General features: G+C 44.7%; 1 long non-coding RNA gene and 1 pseudogene across 1 annotated transcript; one reads left to right on the top strand and one right to left on the bottom strand.

Annotated features, from left to right (window-relative positions):
- The window catches only part of LOC125507442 (DNA (cytosine-5)-methyltransferase 1A-like), a 152,612-nt pseudogene that overhangs the window by 98,337 nt on the left and 28,330 nt on the right, over nucleotides 1-25,945 (bottom strand).
- On the top strand, nucleotides 11,856-12,705 carry LOC147973255 (uncharacterized). The gene is made up of 4 exons (XR_015602865.1): nucleotides 11,856-11,970; nucleotides 12,136-12,219; nucleotides 12,329-12,386; nucleotides 12,472-12,705. It is a non-coding gene; the product is annotated as an uncharacterized LOC147973255 (long non-coding RNA).

The following is a 25,945-nucleotide window of genomic DNA, read 5'->3' as shown; positions in this document are numbered from 1 at the left end:
AAATAGAGTCGTGCGTGGTCTGGCGATAGAGAGAGAGAAGTGGAAAGATGTCCGTCTATGCATCCGTTCGAGGGCACAGGGCTTGAGTTTGGATTTTTGGGGCGAGTCCGTTGGGCAGGAGGGCGATTTTCTCCAGGAAGGGCTTGGGCTCGTGCTCGGGATCGACCTCGCGGAGGAGTAACTCCATTCACTTTTTGTTGTGACGCTGCGGATGTCTTTCCATTCTTGTTGGAGACCACCCTCCCTCTCCGTTCAAAAGTGCCAGCTGCCCATCGCTTGAACACAAAAAGGTGCCACTTGGTGCGCATTTATATTAGGAAAAGTATATATGGTATATTTGAAAAACAATTATGGCAATATGAAAATGACTGTTTCGTTCGCGCGCTGTCATATGAACATCTGGAGCCTCTCTTCTTCCTTGGGTTGATGGGCTCCCCACCTACCACTGCCACCGACCTCTGAGCGGCCGCCTCCTTGCATGAAATCATTGGCGAAGTGTGAACCAAATCAGGCAAAAGTGCAAGGGAGATTAGAGAAGCCTGAAGATTAGCACGGTGTTTACCATTAGGACAAGCTTAGCCTTGCAATATTTCTCAGGGAGGGGGGAGGGACCGTCTGCTCTGCCAGTGCATGAAAAATGGCCCTTTGGCGTTGTTGAGACAAGCACCCCTCGCAGCCTGATCAGATGTCCCCTCAAGAACTCCACCTGATACCAAAGATACCGACTTGCTGAATCTCACTTTAGATTTACACTCATTTCTTAGGGCGACAAGAACTAGCATCATGGAAAACATCTCATCATCATTGTTTGCTGTATGATCCAGTGTAGTGAGCTGGTTATGAATGAACTCACTGATGCAGATCAAAAGTCCATGCTCACTTTTCCATTCCATTGAAGCTTTTGCTTGAATTGATGGAACGAACAATGCTAGCGAGCTACTCTTCCATGCTCAGCAAGGGATTTCCGCTGACTGGTCTAGCTAGTTTCTTGTAAACTTCAACACATACATGAGCTTTCTGGCTGAAAAGGTCAAAATGAGACCTGTAATTTCTTGTGGGCTTCACACATTCGTAGTCAGCTAGTTAAGTTGAGAGCCAAATTATTGTAGTACCTTCTTTACAGCCAGAAATTGACTAGCCCATCATGCACCCAAATCTCACATAGTGTATGCCCTTTTTCATGTCTTTTTCCACACCATCATCTAAGGGCATGATTAGGGCTGTCATGGAGACACCATCACTGTGAGACATTTCAAACGGCTGTAGATTACCATCTTTACCATGCAGGATGAAATGGAGGAGTTTCTTGTGGCATTTCCTATCTCCAGGTCTTGTTCGTCAACCTAACAACCTCTATTTCCTCCTCAGTTCAGATTTCCTTGGTTGTGACAAGTGAATCTTCTTCCGATAAGTCAAATGCATTCTCTTTGAAATTCGAACGGGCAACTCCTCTCTTTGGTCTCTTGCTGGCTATGTCCCCATGAGTAATGTTGGTGGTAACAATTCTCTTCTCAATGATCTCATCATCCCTCTTATGAGGATTTGCTTGGTGCCTCTTTGTTCCTGAAAGCCAGAAAAATGTTGGACACACTTTTCAATAAAAAATGTCGGACACATTTTTTGCAAAAACAATTGTTGGACAGATTGAAAGAATTGAATGTAATGCAAGTATGTATGCATCAAATGAATCCCAAACATAAAACTATTAACATGGTTGACGTTTAACTACTCATTCTTTGATCCACCCAATCTAATTATGCTCGCTTACTGCACATAGTGGCCTTGTAAAATATATTGCTGAATGATTAGTTAAATGCATGAGATGGCAAACTTATCAATAAATAACAATGATGTCACAATCAATAGCCTCGTATACTACACCGCACAAAAAAGCTAGGGTACCTTTGCCTCCCGCCGGCGCTGCAGTCGGTCCGCCTTGTCTCCGGTGGCCTTAGGGCCATGGGAGTGGAGTGGATCCCGACCCTTGCCGGTGGGAGGGCTCTATTTTTCATATTTGTTTTAGTTTTGTTAGGGTTTGTGTCGTGCTCAGGAAGGTGAGATGGCGTAGCTAGGCTCCCTGAAGATGAAATAAGGTTCTCCCTGCCTAGGCCCCGTTCCGGTGGTACTTTTAGCATCACCGGTGCGCGTGTGGAGGTGTGTCTCCGGCAGATCTCTCTTTGGTGGATTTGCTCGGATCTAGTCGTCGTTTTTCTATGTTTCTTATGTCTCCAGGTTGTATTCTTCTGATCAACGCTACTCTTCATCGGTGGCGGTTGATGTTCTATTGCGATGATCCTATGGTGCATAGCACGAAGACTTCCAGACTGCCTACTACAAAAAGTTTTGCTCGGCTCCGACGAGGGAGGGGCGATGACAGCGGTGCGCCCTCGGCTCGCTTCAGTGCTTATAGTCGTTGCTAGGTGGTCTATGGAGCTGGATGTAATTTTTATTATTTTTATTGTTCGTTGTACTACGATACTTGAAGACGAATAGATCGGAAGTTTTTCCGCAAAAAAATATGACACCGCACATCAAACTTATAAAAATAATAATATTATGACAGTGTAATTTGATAACATGGAAAATGCAATGTTGCATAAACTAAAGCATTTCCATGAATAAGTTATTTATATCTAAATTTAGGAACAAAAATACAGTACCAGCAGAATGTGGAGAGTTTTTGGCATACTTCCCCTGTACAGTTTAGAATAAAGTAGATATATTAATTAGAAGTAAAGATAAATGTAGCAATCAAATTGCAGATTCAAGAGTTTAGCGGTTACACTGCAAAACAACAACTGTTAACGTATTTTCATACATGGACCTAGTTCCAATGGCGGAGCTAGACGGGTGAACATAGAAAATGATGGGGAGGGGTGGGGGCAAAAAACTTACCTGGCCGGTTCAACCTACAAATCTCTACCAAGGACAGATAAAAAATTCACCACCACAAAAACCAAGAGTCCTGCACGACAGAACCATAAATTAGACCACTAGAGAAACATTCTAATCAGAAGTTCATATGCGAAAATACATATCTATGCAAACACAGCTAGATGCTAACAGGAAAGCCGAGTGAATCCAGCTGACTTTGGCCGTCCGATTCGGCGGCTATGTGATTTATGTAGGGTAGAGATAAACAGAGGTTGTAAATTCAATGGTAGATATTAAGATCATAGCTTTAGCGCGAGGCCCCTGCAAACACAATAGCACCAAGATAACACGCTAGTTAAAACTATGATTGACATGCTATATCTTTAGGTGGGAAAACAGAAGGTGGGGTGGTAACTCGAAATTCAAAACTGGTGTATTAATTCTAGTAATAGAGATCGATGTTATTATACATAGAACACATATAACACTGCAATGATCAAGTAATACTTACGTAGCTCCGTAGCATACAAAGAATTGAATAATAATCCAGTGATCCATGTCTGAATTCAGAGGTTCAATACAGATCTAACGATATTTAGCATAGTAACATACAGTGCATTATTAAGTTCAGTCACACAGGCAAATTTAAATTACGAATTCCGAAATAGGAATTTTTTCACTATAAATTATTAAGTTAAGATCAAACCATAGATGATAAATCTAGGGAAGGGACTGATTCACTTAATTAAGTTGACAATTAAGCCTTTAAATTGTTTGACTCAGGAACACATCTTCCAAATCAACCACGCCTCAAATAGAAGAAACTCGTACTGACCTTGCGCCATTTACACCTAAATAAATATAGCCGAACCATTGATCTACATCTATCCACTCGGGAACTCAACCCGAGAATCATCATCAGATATGCAACAGGAGTCCTAAACATGGGGTCCGTCTAATACTAACTAGCAGGCTACTTTACGCTCACACTAGAAAACACATACTCCCTAGGGCTAAGGGTGTAAGGCGGAATGCACCTGCGGGCAGGGGGGCGTTGAGCGCGGAAGGACGGACGGCGCAGAAGGAGTATCCGTCGGCGAGGAACGCGGCATTTGTGGCGAACGCGAGGCCGTCATGGGCACCACGGAAGAAGGGGCGCACAGCCCTCTGGACCGCAACGCGGCCTCGGCGGTCACCATGGTAACGCTGTGGGCGTCGGTCGCGTGCGGCAAGGGTCGAGGAGCGAGGGTGAGAGGCGGTAGCAACAGGGGTCGTCCGTCCGTGCGCTCTGTCTTGGTCTCGCCGGGTTTCGGGGTTCTGGAGAAGTACCTGTTTATTGACGAACTGGTCTCAATGTCAGGCTTCTTGGGCAGCAATAGGCAGCGTCCTTACCAACCAAATAAGAAATTCCATGTTACCAGGCGTGGATCCGGCGGCGAGCAACGGAGGGAGCGAGGGCGGGTCGGGAGTCCGGATGCAGTGACCAGCGGAGGCAGTGACGCCGGGTCGTCGGACGTCGGAGGAAGGTCCGAAGACTGCGGCGATGGGAGCGAGTCCAGGGGGCACCGACGCCGCGTCGGACGGTGCGCCGGTGGGGCGACGACACTCTAGAAAGAAAAGGGACGAGCTAGAGGAGGCTGCGTCGAAGGGAAATAAAACAGGCTACCAGTAACTGAGATCTGGCAATGTCTTTTTTTCTTTTTTGGAGACAGAAAGATCTGAGAATGACTCGGGTTGAAATGAAATGACTCTGGGGACTTATCTGTCCTCCAACCTAGATTCAGCGGTCAATAAAGAGTCAAAGAGAAATCTTTAGTTTCAGTTCCCAGCATGTCCATCGTCACCTTGAACTAGCAGTGTTACCCGTGCAGTTGCGCCGCTAGATTTTTTTTACATGTGTTATTTGTATGTAATTGAACATCAAGAAATCGTTACATCAAGCATGAACATTTAATTTTGCACATTAGTATAGTGTTCCGTGGAGATCAAAAGTGCCAGCTGCCCATCGCTCGAACACAAAAAGGTGCCACTTGGTGTGCATTTATATTAGGAAAAGTATATATGGTATATTTGGAAACCAATTATGGCAATATGAAAATGACTGTTTCATCCGCGCGCTGTCATGTGAACATCTGGAGCCTCTCTTCTTCCTTGGGTTGATGGGCTCCCCACCTACCACTGCCGCCGACCTTAGAGTGGCCGCCTCCTTGCATGAAATCATTGGTGGAGCGTGAACCAAATCAGGCAAAAGTGCAAGCAAGATTAGAGAAGCCAGAAGAATAGCAGGGTGTTTACCATTAGGACAAGCTTAGCCTTGCAATATTTCTCAGGGAGCTGGGTGGACCCTCTGCTCCGCCAGTGCATGAAAAATGGCCCTTTGGCGTTCTTGAGCTAAGCACCCCTCGTGGCCCGATCAGATGTCACCTCAAGAACTCCACCTGATACCAAAGATACCGACTTGCTGAATCTCACTTTAGATTTACACTCATTTCCTAGGGCGACAAGAACTGGCAGCATGGAAAACATCTCATCATCGCTGTTTGCTGTATGATCCAGTGTAGTGAGCTGGTTATGAATGAACTCACTCATGAAGATCAAAAGTCCTTGCTCACTTTTCCATTCCATTGAAGCTTTTGCTTGAATTGATGGAACGAACAACGCTAGCGAGCTACTCCTCCATGTTCAGCAAAGGATTTCCGTTGACTAATCTAGCTAGTTTCTTGTAAACTTCAACACATACATGAGCTTTCTGGCTGAAAAGGTCAAAATGAGACCTGTAATTTCTTGTTGGCTTCACACATTCGTAGTAAGCTAGTTAGGTTGAGAGCCAAATTATTGTAGTACCTTCTTTATAGCCCAAAATTGACTAGCCCATCATGCACCCAAATGCACCCAAATCTCACATAGTGTATGCCCTTTTTCCTGTCCTTTTCCACACCATCATCTAAGGGCATGATTAGGGCTGTCATGGAGACACCATCACTGTGAAACATTTCAAACGGCTGTAGATTACCATCTTTACCATGCAGGATGAAATGGAGGAGTTTCTTGTGGCATTTCTTATCTTCAGGTCTTGTTCTTGTCAACCTAACAACCTCTATTTCCTCCTCAGTTCAGATTTCCTTGGTTGTGACATGTGAATCTTCTTCCGATAAGTCAAATGCATTCTCTTTGAAATTCGAACGGGCAACTCATCTCTTTGGTCTCTTGCTGGCTATGTCCCCGTGAGTAATGTTGGTGGTAACATTGCTCTCCTCAATGATCTCATCATCCCTCTTATGAGGATTTGCTTGGTGCCTCTTTGCTCCTGAAAGCCAGAAAAATGATGGACACACTTTTCGATAAAAAATGCCGGACACATTTTTTGCAAAAACAATTGTTGCACAGATTGAAAGAAGTGAATGTAATGCAAGTATGTATGCATCAAATGAATCTCATACATAAAACTATTAACATGGTTGACGTTTAATTACTCATTCTTTGATCCACCCAATCTAATTATGCTCGCTTACTGCACATAGTGGCCTTCTAAAATATATTGCTGAATGATTAGTTAAATGCATGAGATGGCAAACTTATCAATAAATAACAATGATGTCACAATCAATAGCCTCGTATACTACACCGCACAAAAAAGCTAGGGTTCCTTTGCCTCCCGCCGGCGCTGCAGTCGGTCCGCCTTGTCTCCGGTGGCCTTAGGGCCATGGGAGTGGAGTGGATCCCGACCCTTGCCGGTGGGAGGGCTCCGTTTTTCATATTTCTTTTAGTTTTGTTAGGGTTTGTGTCCTGCTCAGGAAGGCGAGATGGCGGCGGCTCCTTGAAGGTGGAATAAGGTTCTCCCCGACTAGGCCCCGTTCGGATGGTACTTTCAGCATCACCGGTGGGCGTGTGGAGGTGTGTCTCTGGCAGATCTCTCTTTGGTGGATTTGCTCGGATCTAGTCGTCGTTTGTCTATGTTTCTTATGTCTCCAGGTTTTATTCTTCTAATCAACGCTACTCTTCATCGGTGGCGGTTGATGTTCTATTGCGATGGTCCTATGGGGCCATAGCACGAAGACTTCCCAACTGCCTACTACAAAAAGTTTTGCTCGGCTCCGATGAGGGAGGGACGATGATAGCGGCGCGTCTTCGGCTCGTTTCAGTGCTTGTAGTCGTCACTAGGTGGTCTACGGATCTGGATGTAATTTTTTTTATTTTTAGTATTCGTTGTACTACCATAATTGAAGATGAATAGATTGGAGGTTTTTCCGCAAAAAAATACGACACCGCACATCAAACTTGTAAAAATAATAATATTATGACCGTGTAATTTGATAACATGGAAAATGCAATGTTGCATAAACTAAAGCATTTCCATGAATAAGTTATTTATATCTAAAATTTAGGAACAAAAATAGCAAGTTAAACGTACATACTTGTAGTACCAGCAGAATGTGGAGAGTTTTTGGCATAATTCCCCTGTACAGTTTAGAATAAAGTAGATATATTAATTAGAAGTAAAGATAAATGTAGCAATCAAATTGCAGATTCAAGAGTTTAGCGGTTACGCTGCAAAACAACAATTGTTAACGTATTTTCATACATGGACCTAGTCCCAATGGCGGAGCTAGACGGGTGAATATAGAAAATGATGGGGAGGGATGGGGGCAAAAAACTTACCTGGCCGGTTCAACCTACAAATCTCTACCAAGGACAGATAAAAAATTCACCACCACAGAAACCAAGAGTCCTGCACAACAGAACCATAAATTAGACCATTAGAGAAACATTCTAATCAGAAGTTCATATGCGAAAATACATATCTTTGCAAACACAACTAGATGCTACCAGGAAAGCCGAGTGAATCCAGCTGACTTTGGCCGTCCAACTCGGCGGCTATGTGATTTATGTAGGGTAGAGATAAACAGAGGTTGTAAATTCAATGCTGGATATTAAGATCATAGCTTTAGCGCGAGGCCCCTGCAAACACAATAGCACCGAGATAACGCGCTACTTAAAACTATGATTGACATGCTATATCTTTAGGCGGGAAAACAGAAGGTGGGGTGGTAACGCTAAATTCAAAACTGGTGTATTAATTATAGTAATAGAGATCGATGTTATTATACATTGAACACATATGACACTACAATGATCAAGTAATACTTATGTAGCTCCGTAGCATACAAAGAATTGAATAATAATCCAGTGATCCAAGTCTGAATTCAGAGGTTCAATACAGATCTAACGAAATTTTGCATAGTAACATACAGTGCATTATTAAGTTCAGTCACACAGGCAAATTTAAATTACGAATTCCAAAATAGGAAATTTTTTCCCTATAAATTATTAAGTTCAGATGAATAAATCTAGGGAAGGGACTGATTCACTTAATTAAGTTGACAATTAAGCCTTTAAACTGTTTGACTCTGGAACACATCTCCCAAATCAACCACGCCTCAAATAGAAGAAACTCGTACTGACCTTGCGCCATTTACACCTAAATAAATATAGCCGAACCATTGATCTACATCTATCCACTCGGGAAGTCAACCCGAGAATCATCATCAGATATGCAACAGGAGTCCTAAACATGGGGGCGACGACACTCTAGAAAGAAAAGGGACGAGCGAGAGGAGGCTGCGTCGGAGGGAAATAAAACAGGCTACCAGTAACTGAGATCTGGCAATGTCTTTTTTTCTTTTTCTGAGAGAGAAAGATCTGAGAATGACTCGGGTTGAAATGAAATGACTCTGGGGACTTATCTGTCCTCCAACCTAGATCCAGCGGTCAATAAAGAGTCAAAGAGAAATCTTTAGTTTCAGTTCCCAGCATGTCCATCGTCACCTTGAACTAGCAGTGTTACCCGTGCAGTTGCGCCGCTAGATTTTTTTTACATGTGTTATTTGTATGTAATTGAACATCAAGAAATCGTTACATCAAGCATGAACATTTAATTTTGCACATTAGTATAGTGTTCCGTGGAGATCAAAAGTGCCAGCTGCCCATCGCTCGAACACAAAAAGGTGCCACTTGGTGTGCATTTATATTAGGAAAAGTATATATGGTATATTTGGAAACCAATTATGGCAATATGAAAATGACTGTTTCGTCCGCGCGCTGTCATGTGAACATCTGGAGCCTCTCTTCTTCCTTGGGTTGATGGGCTCCCCACCTACCACTGCCGCCGACCTCAGAGTGGCCGTCTCCTTGCATGAAATCATTGGTGGAGCGTGAACCAAATCGGGCAAAAGTGCAAGGAAGATTAGAGAAGCCAGAAGATTAGCAGGGTGTTTACCATTAGGACAAGCTTAGCCTTGCAATATTTCTCAGGGAGTGGGGTGGACCCTCTGCTCTCCCAGTGCATGAAAATGGCCCTTTGGCGTTGTTGAGCCAAGCATCCCTTGCAGCCCGATCAAATGTCACCTCAAGAACTCCACCTGATACCAAAGATACCGACTTGCTGAATCTCACTTTAGATTTACACTCATTTCTTAGGGCGACAAGAACTGGCAGCATGGAAAACATCTCATCATCGTTGTTTGTTGTACGATCCAGTGTAGTGAGCTGGTTATGAATGAACTCACTGATGAAGATCAAAAGTCCTTGGTCACTTTTCCATTCCATTGAAGCTTTTGCTTGAATTGATGGAACGTACGACGCTAGCGAGCTACTCTTCCATGCTCAGCAAAGGATTTCCGCTGACTGATCTAGCTAGTTACTTCTAAACTTCAACACATACATGAGCTTTTTGGCTGAAAAGGTCAAAATGAGACCTGTAATTTCTTGTGGGCTTCACACATTCGTAGTCAGCTAGTTAGGTTGAGAGCCAAATTATTGTAGTACCTTTTTTATAGCCAGAAATAGACTAGCCCATCATGCACCCAAATCTCACATATTGTATGCCCTTTTTCCTGTCCTTTTCCACACCATCATCTAAGGGCATGAACCATCATCTAAGGGCAAGATTAGGGCTGTCATGGAGACACCATCACTGTGAGACATTTCAAACGGCTGTAGATTACCATCTTTACCATGCAGGATGAAATGGAGGAGTTTCTTGTGGCATTTCCTATCTCCAGGTCTTGTTCGTCAACCTAACAACCTCTATTTGCTCCTCAGTTCAGATTTCCTTGGTTGTGACAAGTGAATCTTCTTCCGATAAATCAAATGCATTCTCTTTGAAATTCGAACGGGCAACTCCTCTCTTTGGTCTCTTGCTGGCTATGTCCCCGTGAGTAATGTTGGTGGTAACATTGCTCTCCTCAATGATCTCATCATCCCTCTTATGAGGATTTGCTTGGTGCCTCTTTGTTCCTGAAAGCCAGAAAAATGTTGGACACAATTTTCAATAAAAAATGTTGGACACATTTTTGCAAAAACAATTGTTGGACAGATTAAAAGAAGTTTTTTTTGATAAAGGACTTTTCATTGAATAGATATATATCGAGATGATACAATCATATCGAAAGAAAGCCCGGCCTCTGCATAGCTAGATGCACACAACCAAAAAGTTCAGAGTACCCTAAAAATAAAATAATTTGATACAATGCCAAGCAATAAATCGTGTCCAGCCTAAGGAGCGGTAGATCCTATCCGTAAATCACATCGCCATCCATGGGGGTAGAAAACCTCCCTGGCCGTACGCTCCATCCGTGTAGACGCCATCATAAAAATGTCCCTGTCTTCCGGCTTCTGCAGGATAGACCAAGTACGGAGCCATCATGTACAAACATGAATAACCTGCATAGGAGATGAGTGAATGTAATGCAAGTATGTATGCATCAAATGAATCCCATACATATATAAAACTACTAACATGGTTGACATTTAACTACTCATTCTTTGATACACACAATCTAATTATGCTCGCTTACTGCACATAGTGGCCTTGTAAAATATATTGCTGAATGATTAGTTAAATGCATGAGATGGCTAACTTATCAATAAATAACAATGATGTCACAATCAATAGCGTCGTATACTACACCGCACAAAAAAGATAGGGTTCCTTTGCCTCCCGCCGGCGCTGCAGTCGGTCCGCCTTGTCTCCGGTGGCCTTAGGGCCATGGGAGTGGAGTGGATCCCGACCCTTGCTGGTGGGAGGGCTCCGTTTTTCATATTTCTTTTAGTTTTGTTAGGGTTTTGTCCTGCTCAGGAAGGCGAGATGGCAGCGGCTCCCTGAAGATGGAATAAGGTTCTCCCCGCCTAGGCCCCATTCCGGTGGTACTTTTAGAATCACCGGTGGGCGTGTGAAGGTGTGTCTCCGACAGATCTCTCTTTGGTGGATTTGCTCGGATCTAGTCGTGGTTTGTCTATGTTTCTTATGTCTCCAGGTTGGATTCTTCTGATCAACGCTACTCTTCATCGGTGGCGGTTGATGTTCTATTGTGATGGCCCTATGGGGCCATAGCACGAAGACTTCCCGACTGCCTACTACAAAAAGTTTTGCTCGGCTCCGATGAGGGAGGGGCGATGACAGCGGCACGCCTTCGGCTCGCTTCAGTGCTTGTAGTCGTCGCTAGGTGGTCTACCGATCTGGATGTAATTTTTATTATTTTTAGTGTTCGTTGTACTACCATAATTGAAGATGAATAGATTGGAAATTTTTCCACAAAAAAGTACGACACCGCACATCAAACTTATAAAAATAATAATATATTGACCGTGTAATTTGATAACATGGAAAATGCAATGTTGCATAAACTAACACTAGTAGAAAAAGGGTCAAACATGAAGCACATTAGTGCCGGTTTGTATTTGAGCCGGCACTAATGTATACATTAGTGCCGGTTCCAATGGCTAGCCGGGCCGCTTTCATTAGTACCGGTTCGTGGCGAACCTTTAGCACCGGTTCGTGCCATGAACCGGTACTAATGAGAGTGGTGGCAGGATGTTGTCAGACTGGGGCCCCTCCAGCCCCTTTAGTACCGGTTCTTGGCACGAACCGGTACTAAAGGTCGTCCTACATAAACCCTTCGTCCACCCGAGCTCGATCTGTTCTTCCCCTTTCCCCTCTCCTCTCTGTTCTTCCCCTCTTCCTCTCGAGCTCATCACACATTTTGCCCAAAATTTGTCAAGATTTGAAAGCCCCCATCCATTCAAATGATCACAAAGGTTAGCAACTTTGTCCTTTCATCTCTCATTGCTAGATTAGCTCTTGCAATGCTTTATATAGTGATTAATTTGTGAGTTTAGTAATTTGGGAGGATATATATATGTGCTAGTATTTGATTTATATGCAATTTGAGGTCAAAAATAACACTTAGTTTGCATATGTAGGTGTGGTTTACTTAGTGCCTTCTAAATCTCCGTCGTAACCACCGTCGATCGCTCGCACCGTCCCGTCGCCGGCACCACCTTGTGGTGAGCATCTTGTTCATGAAATTTTATATAAAAATTGATGTTTCTGTGATTTGGATATATAGTTACTCGTATAATTATCTTACCCGTACGTTGTTTGTTATACATATAGTGCCATGGTTTTGATATCCGTCCCCGTCGGCCCTCGTCCTTGTTATGATTCGGATGTGGTATATATACTCTCTTTTAAAACTAGTTGCATTTCGTGTTTATGACAAATTATTCCCATCAAGTTGACATAGAAATTTTTTCTAGGAGGTATGTGAACCGGAAATTCCAACCGACCCTATTGTCGAGAGGTTAAATTTAGTTGAAAGAGAAAACGAGTACTTGAAAGAAAAATTGAAAAGAATTGAGGGGGAGAAGATGGAATTGGAGTTGCATGTTGCCGATGTCGTCGATGATCACAAGATCAAGATGGAGAAAATGCGCTTGAAGATTAGAAAGATTAGAAAATATGCCATCGATAGTGAGGCTTGGTATCATTATGCTGTTGGATCCATTGTTACCTTAGTTGCGATCTTGATCGTATTTGTTGTTGCATTTAAATGCTTTAGCTAGAGAGTTATTTGTTTGTTGCATTTAAGTGTTGTATGAACTTTATGTATGAACTTGTATTAATTTGGTCTATTCGGTGTTGTGTAATGAAGATGAGCCGGCAATGGATGTACGATGACCGATGCTCTCCCCAGTTCGTTGAGGGCGTGCATACTTTTCTGCTTGCGGCTGAGGCAAACAAGCGGGCGGATGGTTTTATGCCTTGTCCATGTGCTCGCTGTAAGAATGGTCACAATTACTCTACGCAAGAACCATTCACGTCCACCTGTTTAAGTCCGGTTTCATGCCCCACTATAATGTTTGGACCAAGCACGGAGAAAGAGGGGTTATGATGGAACACAATGAAGAAGAAGAGGACGACGACAGCTATCCTGGCCATGGGTTCCCTGAATATGATGATACAACAATGGGGGAAGAAGATGAGCCGGTAATGCGGGAAGAAGCTGAGCCGGCAATGCGGGAAGAAGCTGAAGAAGAGGCATAAGATGAGCCCGTTGATGATCTAGGTCGGGCCATTGCCGATGCAAAGAGAAACTGCGCAAGTGATTTGGAGAAGAAGAAGTTGTAGCGCATGTTAGAGGATCACAAAAAATTGTTGTACCCGAATTGCGTAGGTGACAAGAAAAAGCTGGGCACCACACTGGAATTGCTGCAATGGAAGGCAGAGAATGGTGTATCTGACAAGGGATTTGGAAAGTTGCTGGTAATGATAAAGGATATGCTTCCAAAGGACAACGAATTTCCCGAGAGTACGTACGAAGCAAAGAAGGCTGTCTGCCCTCTAGGGTTAGAGGTGCAGAAGATACATGCATGCCCTAATGATTGCATCCTCTACCGCGATGAGTACGAGGATTTGAACGCTTGCCCGGTATGTGGTGCATTGCGCTATAAGATCAGCCGCGATGACCCTGGTGATGTCGAGGGCGAGCACCCCAGGAAGAAGATTCCTGCCAAGGTGATGTGGTATGCTCCTATAATACCACGGTTGAAACGTTTGTTCCAAAACAAAGAGCATGCCAAGGCGATGCGATGGCACAGAGAAGACCGTAAGAAAGACGGAAAGTTGAGAGTACCCGCTGACGGGTCGAAGTGGAGAAAAATCGAAAGAAAGTACGGGAAGGAGTTTGCAGATGACGCAAGGAGCGTATGGTTTGGTCTAAGCGCAGATGGCATGAATCATTTTGGGGAGCAGAGCAGCAACCATAGCACCTGGCCTGTGACTCTATGTTTGTATAACCTTCCTCCTTGGTTGTGCATGAAGCGGAAGTTCATTATGATGCCAGTGCTCATCCAAGGCCCTAAGCAACCTGGCAACGACATTGATGTGTACCTAAGGCCATTAGTTGAAGAACTCTTACAACTGTGGAATGGAACAGGTGTACGTGCGTGGGATGAGCACATGGGGGAAGAATTTGACCTAAAGGCGTTGCTGTTCGTGACCATCAATGATTGGCCTGCTCTCAGTAACCTTTCAGGACAGACAAACAAGGGATACTGCGCATGCACGCACCGTTTGGACGATACCGACAGTATATATTTGGCTAATTGTAAGAAGAATGTGTACCTGGGACATCGTCGATTTCTTCCGAGCAGGCATCCTGTAAGAAAGAAAGGCAAGCATTTTCAAAGGTGAGGCGGATCACCGGACGAAGCCTCGCCACCGTACTGGTGCTGATGTACATGATATGGTCAAGGATTTTAAGGTGGTCTTTGGAAAGGGTCCTGGTGGACAACCTGTTCCAAATGACGCTGACGGACGCGCACCCATGTGGAAGAAGAAATCTATATTTTGGGACCTGCCCTATTGGAAAGACCTAGAGGTCCGCTTCGCAATCGACGTGATGCACATGACGAAGAATCTTTGTGTGACCCTGCTTGGCTTCTTGGGCGTGTATGGGAAGACAAAAGATACACCTGAGGCACGAGAGGACCAGCAACGTATGCACGGAAAAGACGGCATACATCAGGGTCATGCAAGCTACGCTCTTACCAAAGAAGAGAAGGAAATCTTCTTTGAATGCCTGCTCAGTATTAAGGTACCGTCTGGCTTCTCGTCGAATATAAAGGGAATAATAAACATGGCAGAGAAAAAGTTCCAGAACCTAAAGTCTCATGACTGCCACGTGATTATGACGCAACTGCTTCTGGTTGCATTGAGGGGGCTGCTACCGGAAAACGTTCGATTAGCCATTGTGAAGCTATGTGCATTTCTCAATGCAACCTCTCAGAAGGTAATCGATCCAGAAATCATACCAAGGTTAGAGAATGATTTGGTGCAATGTCTTGTCAGTTTCGAGTTGGTGTTCCCACCATCCTTCTTCAACATCATGACGCACGTCATAGTTCACCTATGCGAAGATATTAATGTTTTGGGTCCTGTATTTCTTCACAATATGTTCCCCTTTGAGAGGTTCATGGGAGTCTTAAAGAAATATGTTCATAACTGTGCTAGGCCAGAAGGAAGCATCTCCAAGGGCCGTCAAAATGAGGAGGTCATTGAGTTTTATATTAACTTTATTCCTGACCTTAAGCCGATTGGTGTTCCTGAATCGCGGCATAAGGGCAGACTGGATGGAAAAGGCACGCTAGGAGGGAAACAAATAATATGTATGGACGGACATTCTCTCACTGAAGCACACTACACAGTTCTACAGAATTCCACCTTGGTGGCTCCGTATATGGATGAACACAAGAATTTGCTACACTCCAAACACCCGGAGCGGTCTGATGACTGGATTACACGTGAACAAACCAGGAGTTTCGCCAGCTGGTTGCAGACACGTACCATGCATAACACCTCTATTGAAGATGACCTGTACTTGCTGTCCCAGTTACCATCTTCAAATATAATGACTTTCAAAGGGTACGAGATAAATGGTAATACATTTTACACGATCGCCCAAGATAAGAAGAGCACCAACCAAAACAATGATGTACGCTTTGATGCAGAAACCAAGACGGGAAAGGAAACATATTATGGTTATATACAGGACATATGGGAACTTGACTATCGACGTGGTTTGAAGGTCCCTTTGTTTCGGTGCAAATGGGTCAATATGACACGAGGCGGGGTAACGGAAGACCCGCAGTACGGAATGACAACAGTGGATCTCAACAATCTTGCGTATGCAGACGAACCATTCGTCCTAGCCAATGATGTGGCACATGTTTTCTATGTGAAGGACATGTCTACCAAGCCAAGAAAAAGAAAAGATAAGGAAGCGAATGCATTGTATGATGAGCCAAAGCGGCACATAGTTCTTTCTGGGAAGAGAAACATCGTGGGAGTGGATGATGAAAGTGCGTTATATCGACTAGGGGGGGTGAATAGGCGATTTTTATGAAAGTCTTCAAAAGTGAGAGTTATGAAGACAAACAGTGAAGATTATGCCTATTACTATACAGCGGAAGTTAGATTACACTAGGCAAGCCATGGTCAAGTATTCAATAAAGTGAAAGCGCAGTGACAAAAGCTTCAGTGTAATAAAGATCAGGTAGGAAGAAGTTATGAAGCCAAACAAATCATACATTCATGTTGTGAAGACAAAAGATAAAGCAAGCATGCAATGGCTTCACAATGAATAACTGTAAGTGAGAGGAAGTGAAGATGAAACCAGCGATGCGTTGAAGACAATGATTTGTTTGACCAGTTCCAGTTGCTGTGACAACTGTACGTCTGGTTGGAGCGGCTAGGTATTTAAACCAAAGGACACACAGTCCCGGACACCCAGTCAAGGACACTTAGTCCAAGACACCCAGTCCTCACCGTTTTCTCCTTGAGCTAAGGTCACACAGACCTCGCCCAATCACTCAGGTAAGTCTTCAAGGTAGACTCCCAAACCTTCACAGACTTCGTTCACTGGCAATCCACAATTTCTCTTGGATGCTCTGAACGCGACGCCTAACCGTCTGGAGGATGCACAGTCCTCAAGTGTAATAAGTCTTCAGATCACACAGACACGAAGACTTAAGTGATGCCCAATTTGCTCTGGCTCTGGGTGGTTAGGGATTTTCTCCTCACTGGGAATTTTTCTTTCAAAGGCTTCGAGGTGGGTTGCTCTTAAACGACAAAAGCCGTGCACTGAAATCTGAGCAGCCAACCGTTTATGGTTGTGGGGGGTGAACTATTTATAGCCACTTGGCAACCCGACCTGATCTGTCCGAAATGACCCTGGGTCACTAAGGAACTGACACGTGTACCAACGGTCGAATTTTGAACTCACACGACAACTTTACTTGGGCTACAAGTAAAGCTGACTTGTCTGACTCTGGACAAGATTTTCTCTCAAAGTCTTCGCTCGAAGACATAGGATTTGAATTAGGCATCACTTCAGTCATTCTGACTGGTTCTCTTTGACCCCACTTAACAGTACGGTGGTTCCTATGACACAACATGAATGAAATAAAACTACGAAGGATCTAGGTCTTCGAGTTCCAAAAACTTCATAGGGAGTCTTCTCCTGTCATTGTCTTCAATATGAATATCTTCATAAACCACCATTGTCTTCAATGTCTTCGTACATTTTTAGGGGTCATCTCTGGTAGTAAAACCGAATCAATGAGGGACTTCTACCTGTGTTTTCCTGCAATTCTCACAAACACATTAGTCCCTCAACTAGGTTTGTCGTCAATACTCCAAAACCAACTAGGGGTGGCACTAGATGCACTTACAATCTCCCCCTTTTTGGTGATTGATGACAAACTAGTTGAAGTTTTCAACGGGGAACATAATTTGTGAAATAGTAAAGGAATTTGTCTTCATAAGTTGCAAGGGCTCCCCCTGAAGATGTGCATATAAGTAATTTGCCTTTTGAATGCAAATGCACATGGCAGGTTGTACTTGTGGAGATCCACTTCAACTTATGATGACAATCCACTATGCATGTGAAAGTATATGAAGATAATGTCATGCATAATGGAGAATGGACGTCTGCAGTAAGAGATGAGTGCGGAATTTATCGTCGCACATGCGGAATTTATCTTCGCAAAATGGAGTGACAAACAGGTAGCAGACGACCATCAGGGCTAAGTGTTACAACTCAATGAAGCAAATGTAGCCAAAGAACGGGAGTTGTAAGCACGAAGCAAAATATAGCAAAAATATGAAGGCACCCTCCCATAGTGACCCGCTTGAAGACTATAACCATCATATGCTTCTCCCCCTTTTGTCAGTGATGACCAAAAAGGTTTGAAGACATAGAGGTTTCTATGCGTTCCCAGGCGCAGCAGGGTCGGTGGAGTTGTTTGGCGGTGGTGCAGACGAGCTTGGTGCAGATTCGACGCGCTTTGAAGCAGGTGGAGATGATGTCGCGTCGTCTTCTTCTTCAATGATCCGGGCAGACACGGTGGCAGCAGAAGAAGAGAACTCTGACTCTTCAAGTGATGGTGTGCTGCGCATCACCGCTCTTCTTGGAGGCGTGGAGTCAAATTTGAAGTGCTCTGTGAAGCCATCCTCATGCAGTTCAGCTTCAGGGCACATCATAGTGAGGCCCTTCCAAGTGCGGCGACAGGTCTCGTGTGTGACAAATGCATTCTTGGTTGCCAGATTTCTGATGCGATTGACTTCTTGCATGATGCTTTTCATCTGCCTTTTGAGCCAGTCGTGATGCCTATCTTGCTTTTGGTGAAGAGCCACAAGAAGCTCTCTGTCATGGAGTGCACGAGCGCGCTTCTTGGGTCTCTTTGCAGCTGTTCTGTTGGTGGCTTCAGTTGATGCAGGGGCACGTGTGGTGCCAGCCATTGGATACACTCGGGAGAGAGCTTCAACACCTTCAATATTTTGAGTGAAGCTCTGGTGTTCTGCATTCTGAAGACTTAGTGGTTGCTTGGCCGGCTCTGGATATATTGCTTCAGCAGATGTGTCCATGTCGGGCAAAAATATCTGATGATTGCGAGCGGAGGGTTGATAGGAGATTGCAGAGTGAAGCTTGATCAGCCTCATAACCCAAGGAGCATAAAACTTTAAGCCAAACAGTTCTGAAGCAGACGCTGCAAATTGACGGATGAAGAGATCCTGTGTATTGAAGCATTTGCCGTGAAGAATGCAGAAGATGAGAGTCTTCATTGCACCATCAATCGTTGCATATCGAGAGTGTCCCTTGACTGGCCAGAGAGTCCGCCTTATGATGTGATATATTGTTTTGGGCAGGTACTCTAAGTCTTCAACGAAGAACCTCGTTGGATAGGGTGTATTAGGAGGAAATGGCTTCATCATTGAGAGCATCTGACTCATATCTGGCTCAGGACGCTGAAATATGCTTTCAATGGCTTCAGCATGGAGTTGGCACCCTTCTTCAAAGAATTCGCCAGGAGTGGGAAGGCCGGTAAGCTCAATTAGGTCGAAAGCATTGGCTTCATGATGGATATTGCCTGTCATCCACTCCAGGATCCATGTCTTCGGGTCTCTGTTATAGCCTTTGATATGCAAAGTGGCATAGAACTGGAGCAGAAGCTCTTCGTTCCAGTGCTCTTCGTCAGTGATAAATGGCAGCAACCCCACTTGCTTGAAGCAATCCAGTGCTTCTTCCAGACCAGGCAGACCTGCAACAGCTTCAACCTCAAGGCGCTTGTGAGGAAAGATGCGGCCTTGGTTGTAGAGGATGCATGAATAATAGCTGCGCTGTTGATGGCTCCAGAACCTATCTGATACAATCCGTTCCCTTGAATAAGGGTTCTTGGAGCGGTCGAAAAACGTGTTATCTGCCCTGAAGCCGTTGATGTTGAAGGAACCAGGAGCTGATGCAGGACCTGGGAACCTTGGTAGTCGTGGGATCGGCTTCTGGACCTGGGGCCTGTGCGCAATATGATAGTGGAATTGTGGTCCGGCAGCAGACTCAGGCACAGAATGTTCAGGAGCAGTAGCTTCGGTGTCTTCTGAAGCTGTTGTTGGGGAGGGCTCCACATTTGCTTCGGCGTTGTTTGTGGCAGCCTCAACATTTTCAGCTTCAGGCACGTTCTCCTTGAGAACTGCTTCTTGTTGGTGCGGGGGAGTTGGAGCTTGTGGTATTTCTGCTTGCTCTTCGGCTGATGCAGCCGGAATGTCTTCAACACTCTGAGCCCTTGGCCCTCTGCGAAGCCTATGGAGGGTAGGCGCCGGTGGATTTGAAGTGGGTTGGAGCTCATCTTCCTCCTGTGGGCGATCTGCCCACGACGCATCTTGTGTGATTGGCGTCAATGGACGACCAATACTGATCTGTTCGCTTGTCTCAAGCTGAGGAAGGGCTGCATCACCTTGCACATTGTCTTGGGGACCAATGTCTTCAGCAGCATTAGGGTTGGCTGCTGGAATGTCTTCAGCGTGCGGAGCCTCTATGTAACCAGGCTCATGCACAGTCATCTGACGATCTGCGTCAGGATAGCGGACGCAGAGTGGTTCAACTATCAGGGGCTCTGTGGGAGCAGCCCGAGATTTCTTGGTCTTGCGCTTCTTGATAATGGGTTCAGAAGGAGAGGCTTCAGAATGTTTTCTCTTCATAGCTTTAGCCTCTGCAGTCCGTGTCTTCTTGTGCTGTGAGGCGATTGATCGACTCTTGGGCTTTGAGCCAGTCGTTGCAGCGGGGAAGACAATCGGAGCATCAGGTTCTGACCTTGGCGCTTCAGGTTCGGGCACAGACGCCTTCTTTTTCTTCTTCGCGGCCATCCTGGGGTCAATGCCGGGACGCCCAAGTGCCTTGCGCTTTTCTGCCTCATTGTAGGCCTGCACGCAGTGATCAGCCAAAGTCTTCATGCGTTCTCGCGAGCCTTGAGCTTCAGCACGCGTCTTCACGAAGCTCTCTTTCAGCTCATGCAACATAGTTTTAAAGCTTTTCACTTCTTGCACACTGAGCTTGGCCACGTGCTTCTTGAATTGAGCCTTTTCATAATCAATTTTCTGCTTCAGTTCTACAATTCGCTGGGCTATTGCAAGTTCTGAAGCGATTGCACCTTGAAAGGCAACACTGAGGCCTATGGGTAGCTGCAGATCATTGAAGCTTATGTCTGGTGTGTCAAACCATTCATCGATGAAGTTGTGGATGATGGCGACATCAAACAGAGGCAGATTGTTGAAGATTTCAGCCTCCTCCTTGCTCTTGATGAGCTGCTCAAGAGCATCATCTCCAAGATCTTCATCGCTTGAGAGATCAATGGCTTCGCAGCGCAGAATGTCAGCAGCTGTGAGCTCTTTGCCTGTGAGTGGCTGAGGCTTCTTGGCTTCTTGGGGCTTGGACACTCGTGATAAGCCTTCTGACTACATACTGGATTCAGGAGGTGCAGTTGCTAAAGGCTTCACTCTTGCTATCTTGGGAGAAGCGGCTGGCTTTGAAGCTTTTGGAGCTTTTGGCTTCTTCTGCTTTGGCTTCAGAGCAGCAGGGGCGTCATCTGACTCAGTATCTGCTGGAGGGTCATTCACAGCAGTCCCTTGGACTAGGATGCGAGTGATGAGGCCAGCAAGATTGGCATACGGCCCGATGATATTGGGATCGGCGTTGCGTGTGCCATCTGCCCTTGGTGAGGAGGGACCAGGGTTGAAGTCAAGCCCAAATTTCTTCTTGTTTATCTTCGCTGACTGTTGTGCAAACTGAAAGTTGCGCTTGAAGAGATTATCATCGCGGCACCAGAGAAGTGATGACGGATGTGCCTCAGCTGGCTGTGGTCCTCTCACCATGCATGGATAGAAGCCTTGAGCAATGGCTTCGTCTCTGGACTTGGGTACGAGATTTTTGTATAATACATCTCCCCACGGTCTCTTGATGGCGCACTTCTCCGCATATTCCTGAGTGACGAAGCGGTAGTGGAACCATTGCTCTGCCCAATATCTTCGAATCCATTGGATTCGTGTCTTGCGCTGACCATAGCTTTCTTCAGGATCAGTTTTGTACATCTCTGCCAATTCATCAGGCAGATCTTTGGATGTTTCACCACGTCGCTGTCTTCCTCCCTTCCTTGCTACTGTTTCTGAAGCCATGAATAACTTGCAAGGCTTCAAGATGTTCAAAGGCTTCAAAGGATTCCTTTTGCAAGAACTGGCTTCAGGCGAGTTGATGTGATGCTGCAAGTACTCTGCAAATGAATGCAGACTATGAGAACCAAAGGATTCTCCCACGGACATGTACCTGTGACAGCATTAAGGTGCGAGGGAAGGGGAAGAGGTCATATGCATTCTCAGAAGATTTTGAAGATAAATCGGTTTAGAAGACATTGACCTCATTATGCGAAGACATTCACTTATAGATAAGAAGTTGGTTCCAGATTTGTACGAACCCACAGATCAGTACAAGTGAGGAATCTAACTACTTTATGAAGCACAAGTGAATATACTAGGCATGTTATGAGATGCAGCGAGAGATTTAACTGGTGTGAAGAGAAACTTCTTATGGCAGAAAGTGACTGAACTGTAGGATCAAAAGAAGCTGTAAAAAGAGATTTTATTTACCACACTTGGAACTGCTAGACGAAGTGAGAGTTGAGACGAGCAGTTCAATCCTCCGTGCCCTAACTTGGCGACGGAAGACACCTACGGCGACGGCGGAGAGAGCGATGTCCGCGGTCGGCGTGAAAACGGAGTCGGAGAGGTTGCGGCAGTGAAGCGCGTCGTCGCCGGCGTCGTCGAGTGCTAGCGGTGGCGCTAGGGTTCGTGCGAGGGTGGAAGAAGGAGATAATGACCGCAGTGAATCATGTATTTATAGGGATAGAGGCGGCATAGCGCTATTACGCAGGTGCCCCTGGCGGTTCGCATTTGAGGCACGCGTGGCCAGTTAGAGGAAGATTGGGATTTGTTCCATGTCCCACGCACGCCTAAATTGTCGGACGGTCGTTCCTGCTTCTCCGGATCTTATGTGGAGGAATGAGCATTAAAAACGGACTTTTATGGTTGTCTTAATGTCTTCGGCTGACAAGGACACAGGGAAGACATTCGACAGTTTCAACAGAATGCATATGACTTGGAGAGATAGAGTTTGAGATAGAAAGCATAGAGAGGTTAGGGTCCGATCACATTCACTTAGTTCAAAAGATTCAATCAAGAAAACATAGCTATAAGTGAATGCTGCAGAGGACAGAACATCAGTACATATATATCCATATAATCAACGAAGTGAAGATAATCATGATGACATATTGAGAATTAAACCAAACCAATTGTGAAGACATTGAGAGGTAACGCCATGTGAGAAACGCTTCAAAATGGAACGTTTGGTGGTGGCGTTACCCACCGTATAGGAAGTATTAGACCCAGACACGGCGCACAATTATCGTGGCGCTCCAAAGTCAAATTCCACATTAATGTATTCACACTTAGAATGTATGTCTTCATTGTTTGAAGATATACACTACTTTGTGTGTTGCTCATCTAAGTCATCAATATGCTTAAGTGTTAGGATGTGTGCCTGATCACAGGACATTTGAGGATTCCAAGATATTTAGCTCACACCGTAACTTGCAAAATCTCTTCTCATCCAAGGGCTTTGTGAAGATATCTGCCAATTGCTCTTTAGTGTTGACGTGTATGATATCAATGTCTTCCTTCACAACATGATCTCTGAGAAAGTGATGACGAATTTCAATGTGCTTTGTCTTCGAATGCTGAACTGGGTTGTTGGCAATCTTGATGGCACTTTCGTTGTCTCAGTAAAGTGGCACTTGCTTCAGATGAATGCCATAATCCTTGAGTGTTTGCTTCATCCACAGAAGCTGAGCGCAGCAAGATCCAGCAGCAATGTATTCAGATTCAGCAGTGGAGAGTGATACACAGTTCTGCCGGTCGCAGTAAAGTGGCACTTGCTTCGGATGGACGTAAAGTTGAGTCCATGAGAAGGCTTCTTTTGCCAGTCATGTGATTTGTGCACCCACTGTCAATAATCCATTCTGAAGACTTTGAAGTCACTGGTGTCGTACCCTACAGTGCAGTTAGGGGGATAGGCTTCACGAAGGGTATTGTGAAGCATAAACATTTGACGAACCAGTGGATTATGAAAATTTAAATCCAGATTAGGATTAATAGGGAGAGTAGCATGCGATTCAGGAACGAAGTACATAATGATGCCATTTGGACATTTTATCTTGCTCCCTACAAGATTTTTAAGGTCCCCAGCAATAGCATCAGAAGATTTTGTTTTTCTGCTGGAGATCTTTCCCTGCAAAAGAGAGTCAAGCTTTCTTAACCACCCACATCTTCAAGGGTGGCTTAGAAGCAATAAGTCTAAGTGCAGCATCTGAGAATTTTGGCTTTGAAGCCTTAGCAAACAGTCTAGCAGGTGGACAATAATACTCATAAGAATAAGCAGAATAATTTTTGGTCATATGAACATGACGGTTCGAAGAACCACTCTCATATTCGTATGCCTGAGTATGGTTTGCCTGCAAAACATTAGCGTTAGTGCGACTCAAGTGAGTCCTCTGTTCATATGAAGCCTTTGGACCGTATGAAGCCTTTGGTCTGAGGTTCGTCTTCTTCAAGTGAGGTGTCATGAAGACATTCTCAGGAAGATTTTCCAGACATTTTTTCGGAACCCAGATCTTTTTCATAGGCGGTCCATTCCTGCAGTTAGTACCAATGTACCTGGCAAACACTTCACCATTCTGATTCTTAAACAGTTTATAGTTTGCATCAAAGGATTCATCACTGATAATAGGGTTAGCACAAGTGACGCCAGATAAATTGGATGGATCTGCTGAAAGTTCCTTTGCAGCAACCCATGTAGTTTTGGGGTACTGCTCAGGTTTCCAGTAAGAGCCATCTGTATTGATTTTCTTCATGAATCCAACACCCTCTTTCCTAGGGTTACGATTCAGGATCTGTTTTTTGAGGACATCACATAATGTCTGATGCCCTTGAAGACTTTTGTACATCCCTGTTTCAAGCAATGTCTTCAACCTAGCATTCTCATCAGCAATAGCAGTGGTATCCTCAGCAGAGGGGTTAGTTACCACATCAACAGTTGAAGATATTGAAACAGTAGTAGCAGTGGAACATTCAGCAACAGAAGCAGCATTATCACGCTCAATGCATTTAAGACATGGTGGTTCAAATCCTTCCTGAGCGGGACTGATGTGTTCAGCGCGAAGTGACTCGTTTTCCTTTTGAAGATCTTCATGAGCCGCCCTCAATTTCTCAAGTTCTTGCTTCCTTTGAAGATAATCATAGGAAAGCTTTTCATGAGTTGTTGAGAGAGTATCATGACGATCTTCAAGTTCCTGATACTTAACATGAAGGTTTTTTATGTCTTCAATTAAGGATTCAGATCGAGTCATTTCAGCACCCAACAGATCATCGCTTCTGTCTAACAATTTTTGAATATGTTCCATAGCTTTCTGTTGTTCAGTTGCAATTTTAGCAAGTGTTTTGTAGCTAGGTTTTGAATCACATTCAGAGTCATCGTCACTAGATGTTTCATAGCGAGTTGTGCGTGTGTTTACCTTGGCACCGCGTGCCATGAAGCAGTAGGTAGGAGTGGAGTCGTTCTTATCATTTGCGTCGGTGTCGGTGATGCAGTCATTGTCTTCAGTATTGAAGATGGACTTGGCGACGTATGCTGTAGCCAGACTCGCAATGCCAGAATCAGACTCCTCCTCAGACTCCACCTCTGCCTCCTCAGATGCGGACTCCTCCTCTGAATCCATCTCCTTTCCAACAAACGCACGTGCCTTGCCAGATGAGCTCTTCTTGTGTGATGAAGACCTTGATGAAGTTTTAGAAGAAGACTTTGAGTATTTCTTCTTCTTCTTGTCGTCAGAATCATATTCCTTGCTCTTCTTCTTCCTTCTGTTCTCATTGTCCCACTGTGGACACTCAGAGATGAAGTGTCCAGTTTTCTTGCACTTGTGACATGTTTTCTTCTTGTAGTCATGAGCAGAAGCTTCATCATTCCTTGAGCTTGATCGTGAAGATTTCCTGAAGCCTTTCTTCTTAGTGAATTTTTGGAACTTCTTCACTAGCATTGCAAGTTCTCTTCCAATGTCTTCAGGATCATCAGAACTGCAGTCAGATTCTTCTTCAGATGAGGATACAGCTTTTGCCTTCAAGGCACGAGTTCGCCCATAGTTTGGGCCGTAGATATCTCTTTTCTCAAAAAGCTGAAACTCATGTGTGTTGAGCCTCTCAAGTATGTCAGACGGATCGAGTGTCTTGAAATCAGGACGTTCTTGAATCATCAGGGCCAGGATGTCAAACGAACTATCAAGTGATCTCAGCAGC

Source organism: Triticum urartu, chromosome 5A (assembly GCF_056163025.1).
Source record: "Triticum urartu cultivar PI428250 chromosome 5A, HENAU_Tu73, whole genome shotgun sequence".
In the NCBI taxonomy this organism is placed as follows: domain Eukaryota; kingdom Viridiplantae; phylum Streptophyta; class Magnoliopsida; order Poales; family Poaceae; genus Triticum; species Triticum urartu.
The sequence above is the reverse complement of the archived record's forward strand: the minus strand, read 5'-3'. Positions and strand labels throughout refer to the sequence as shown.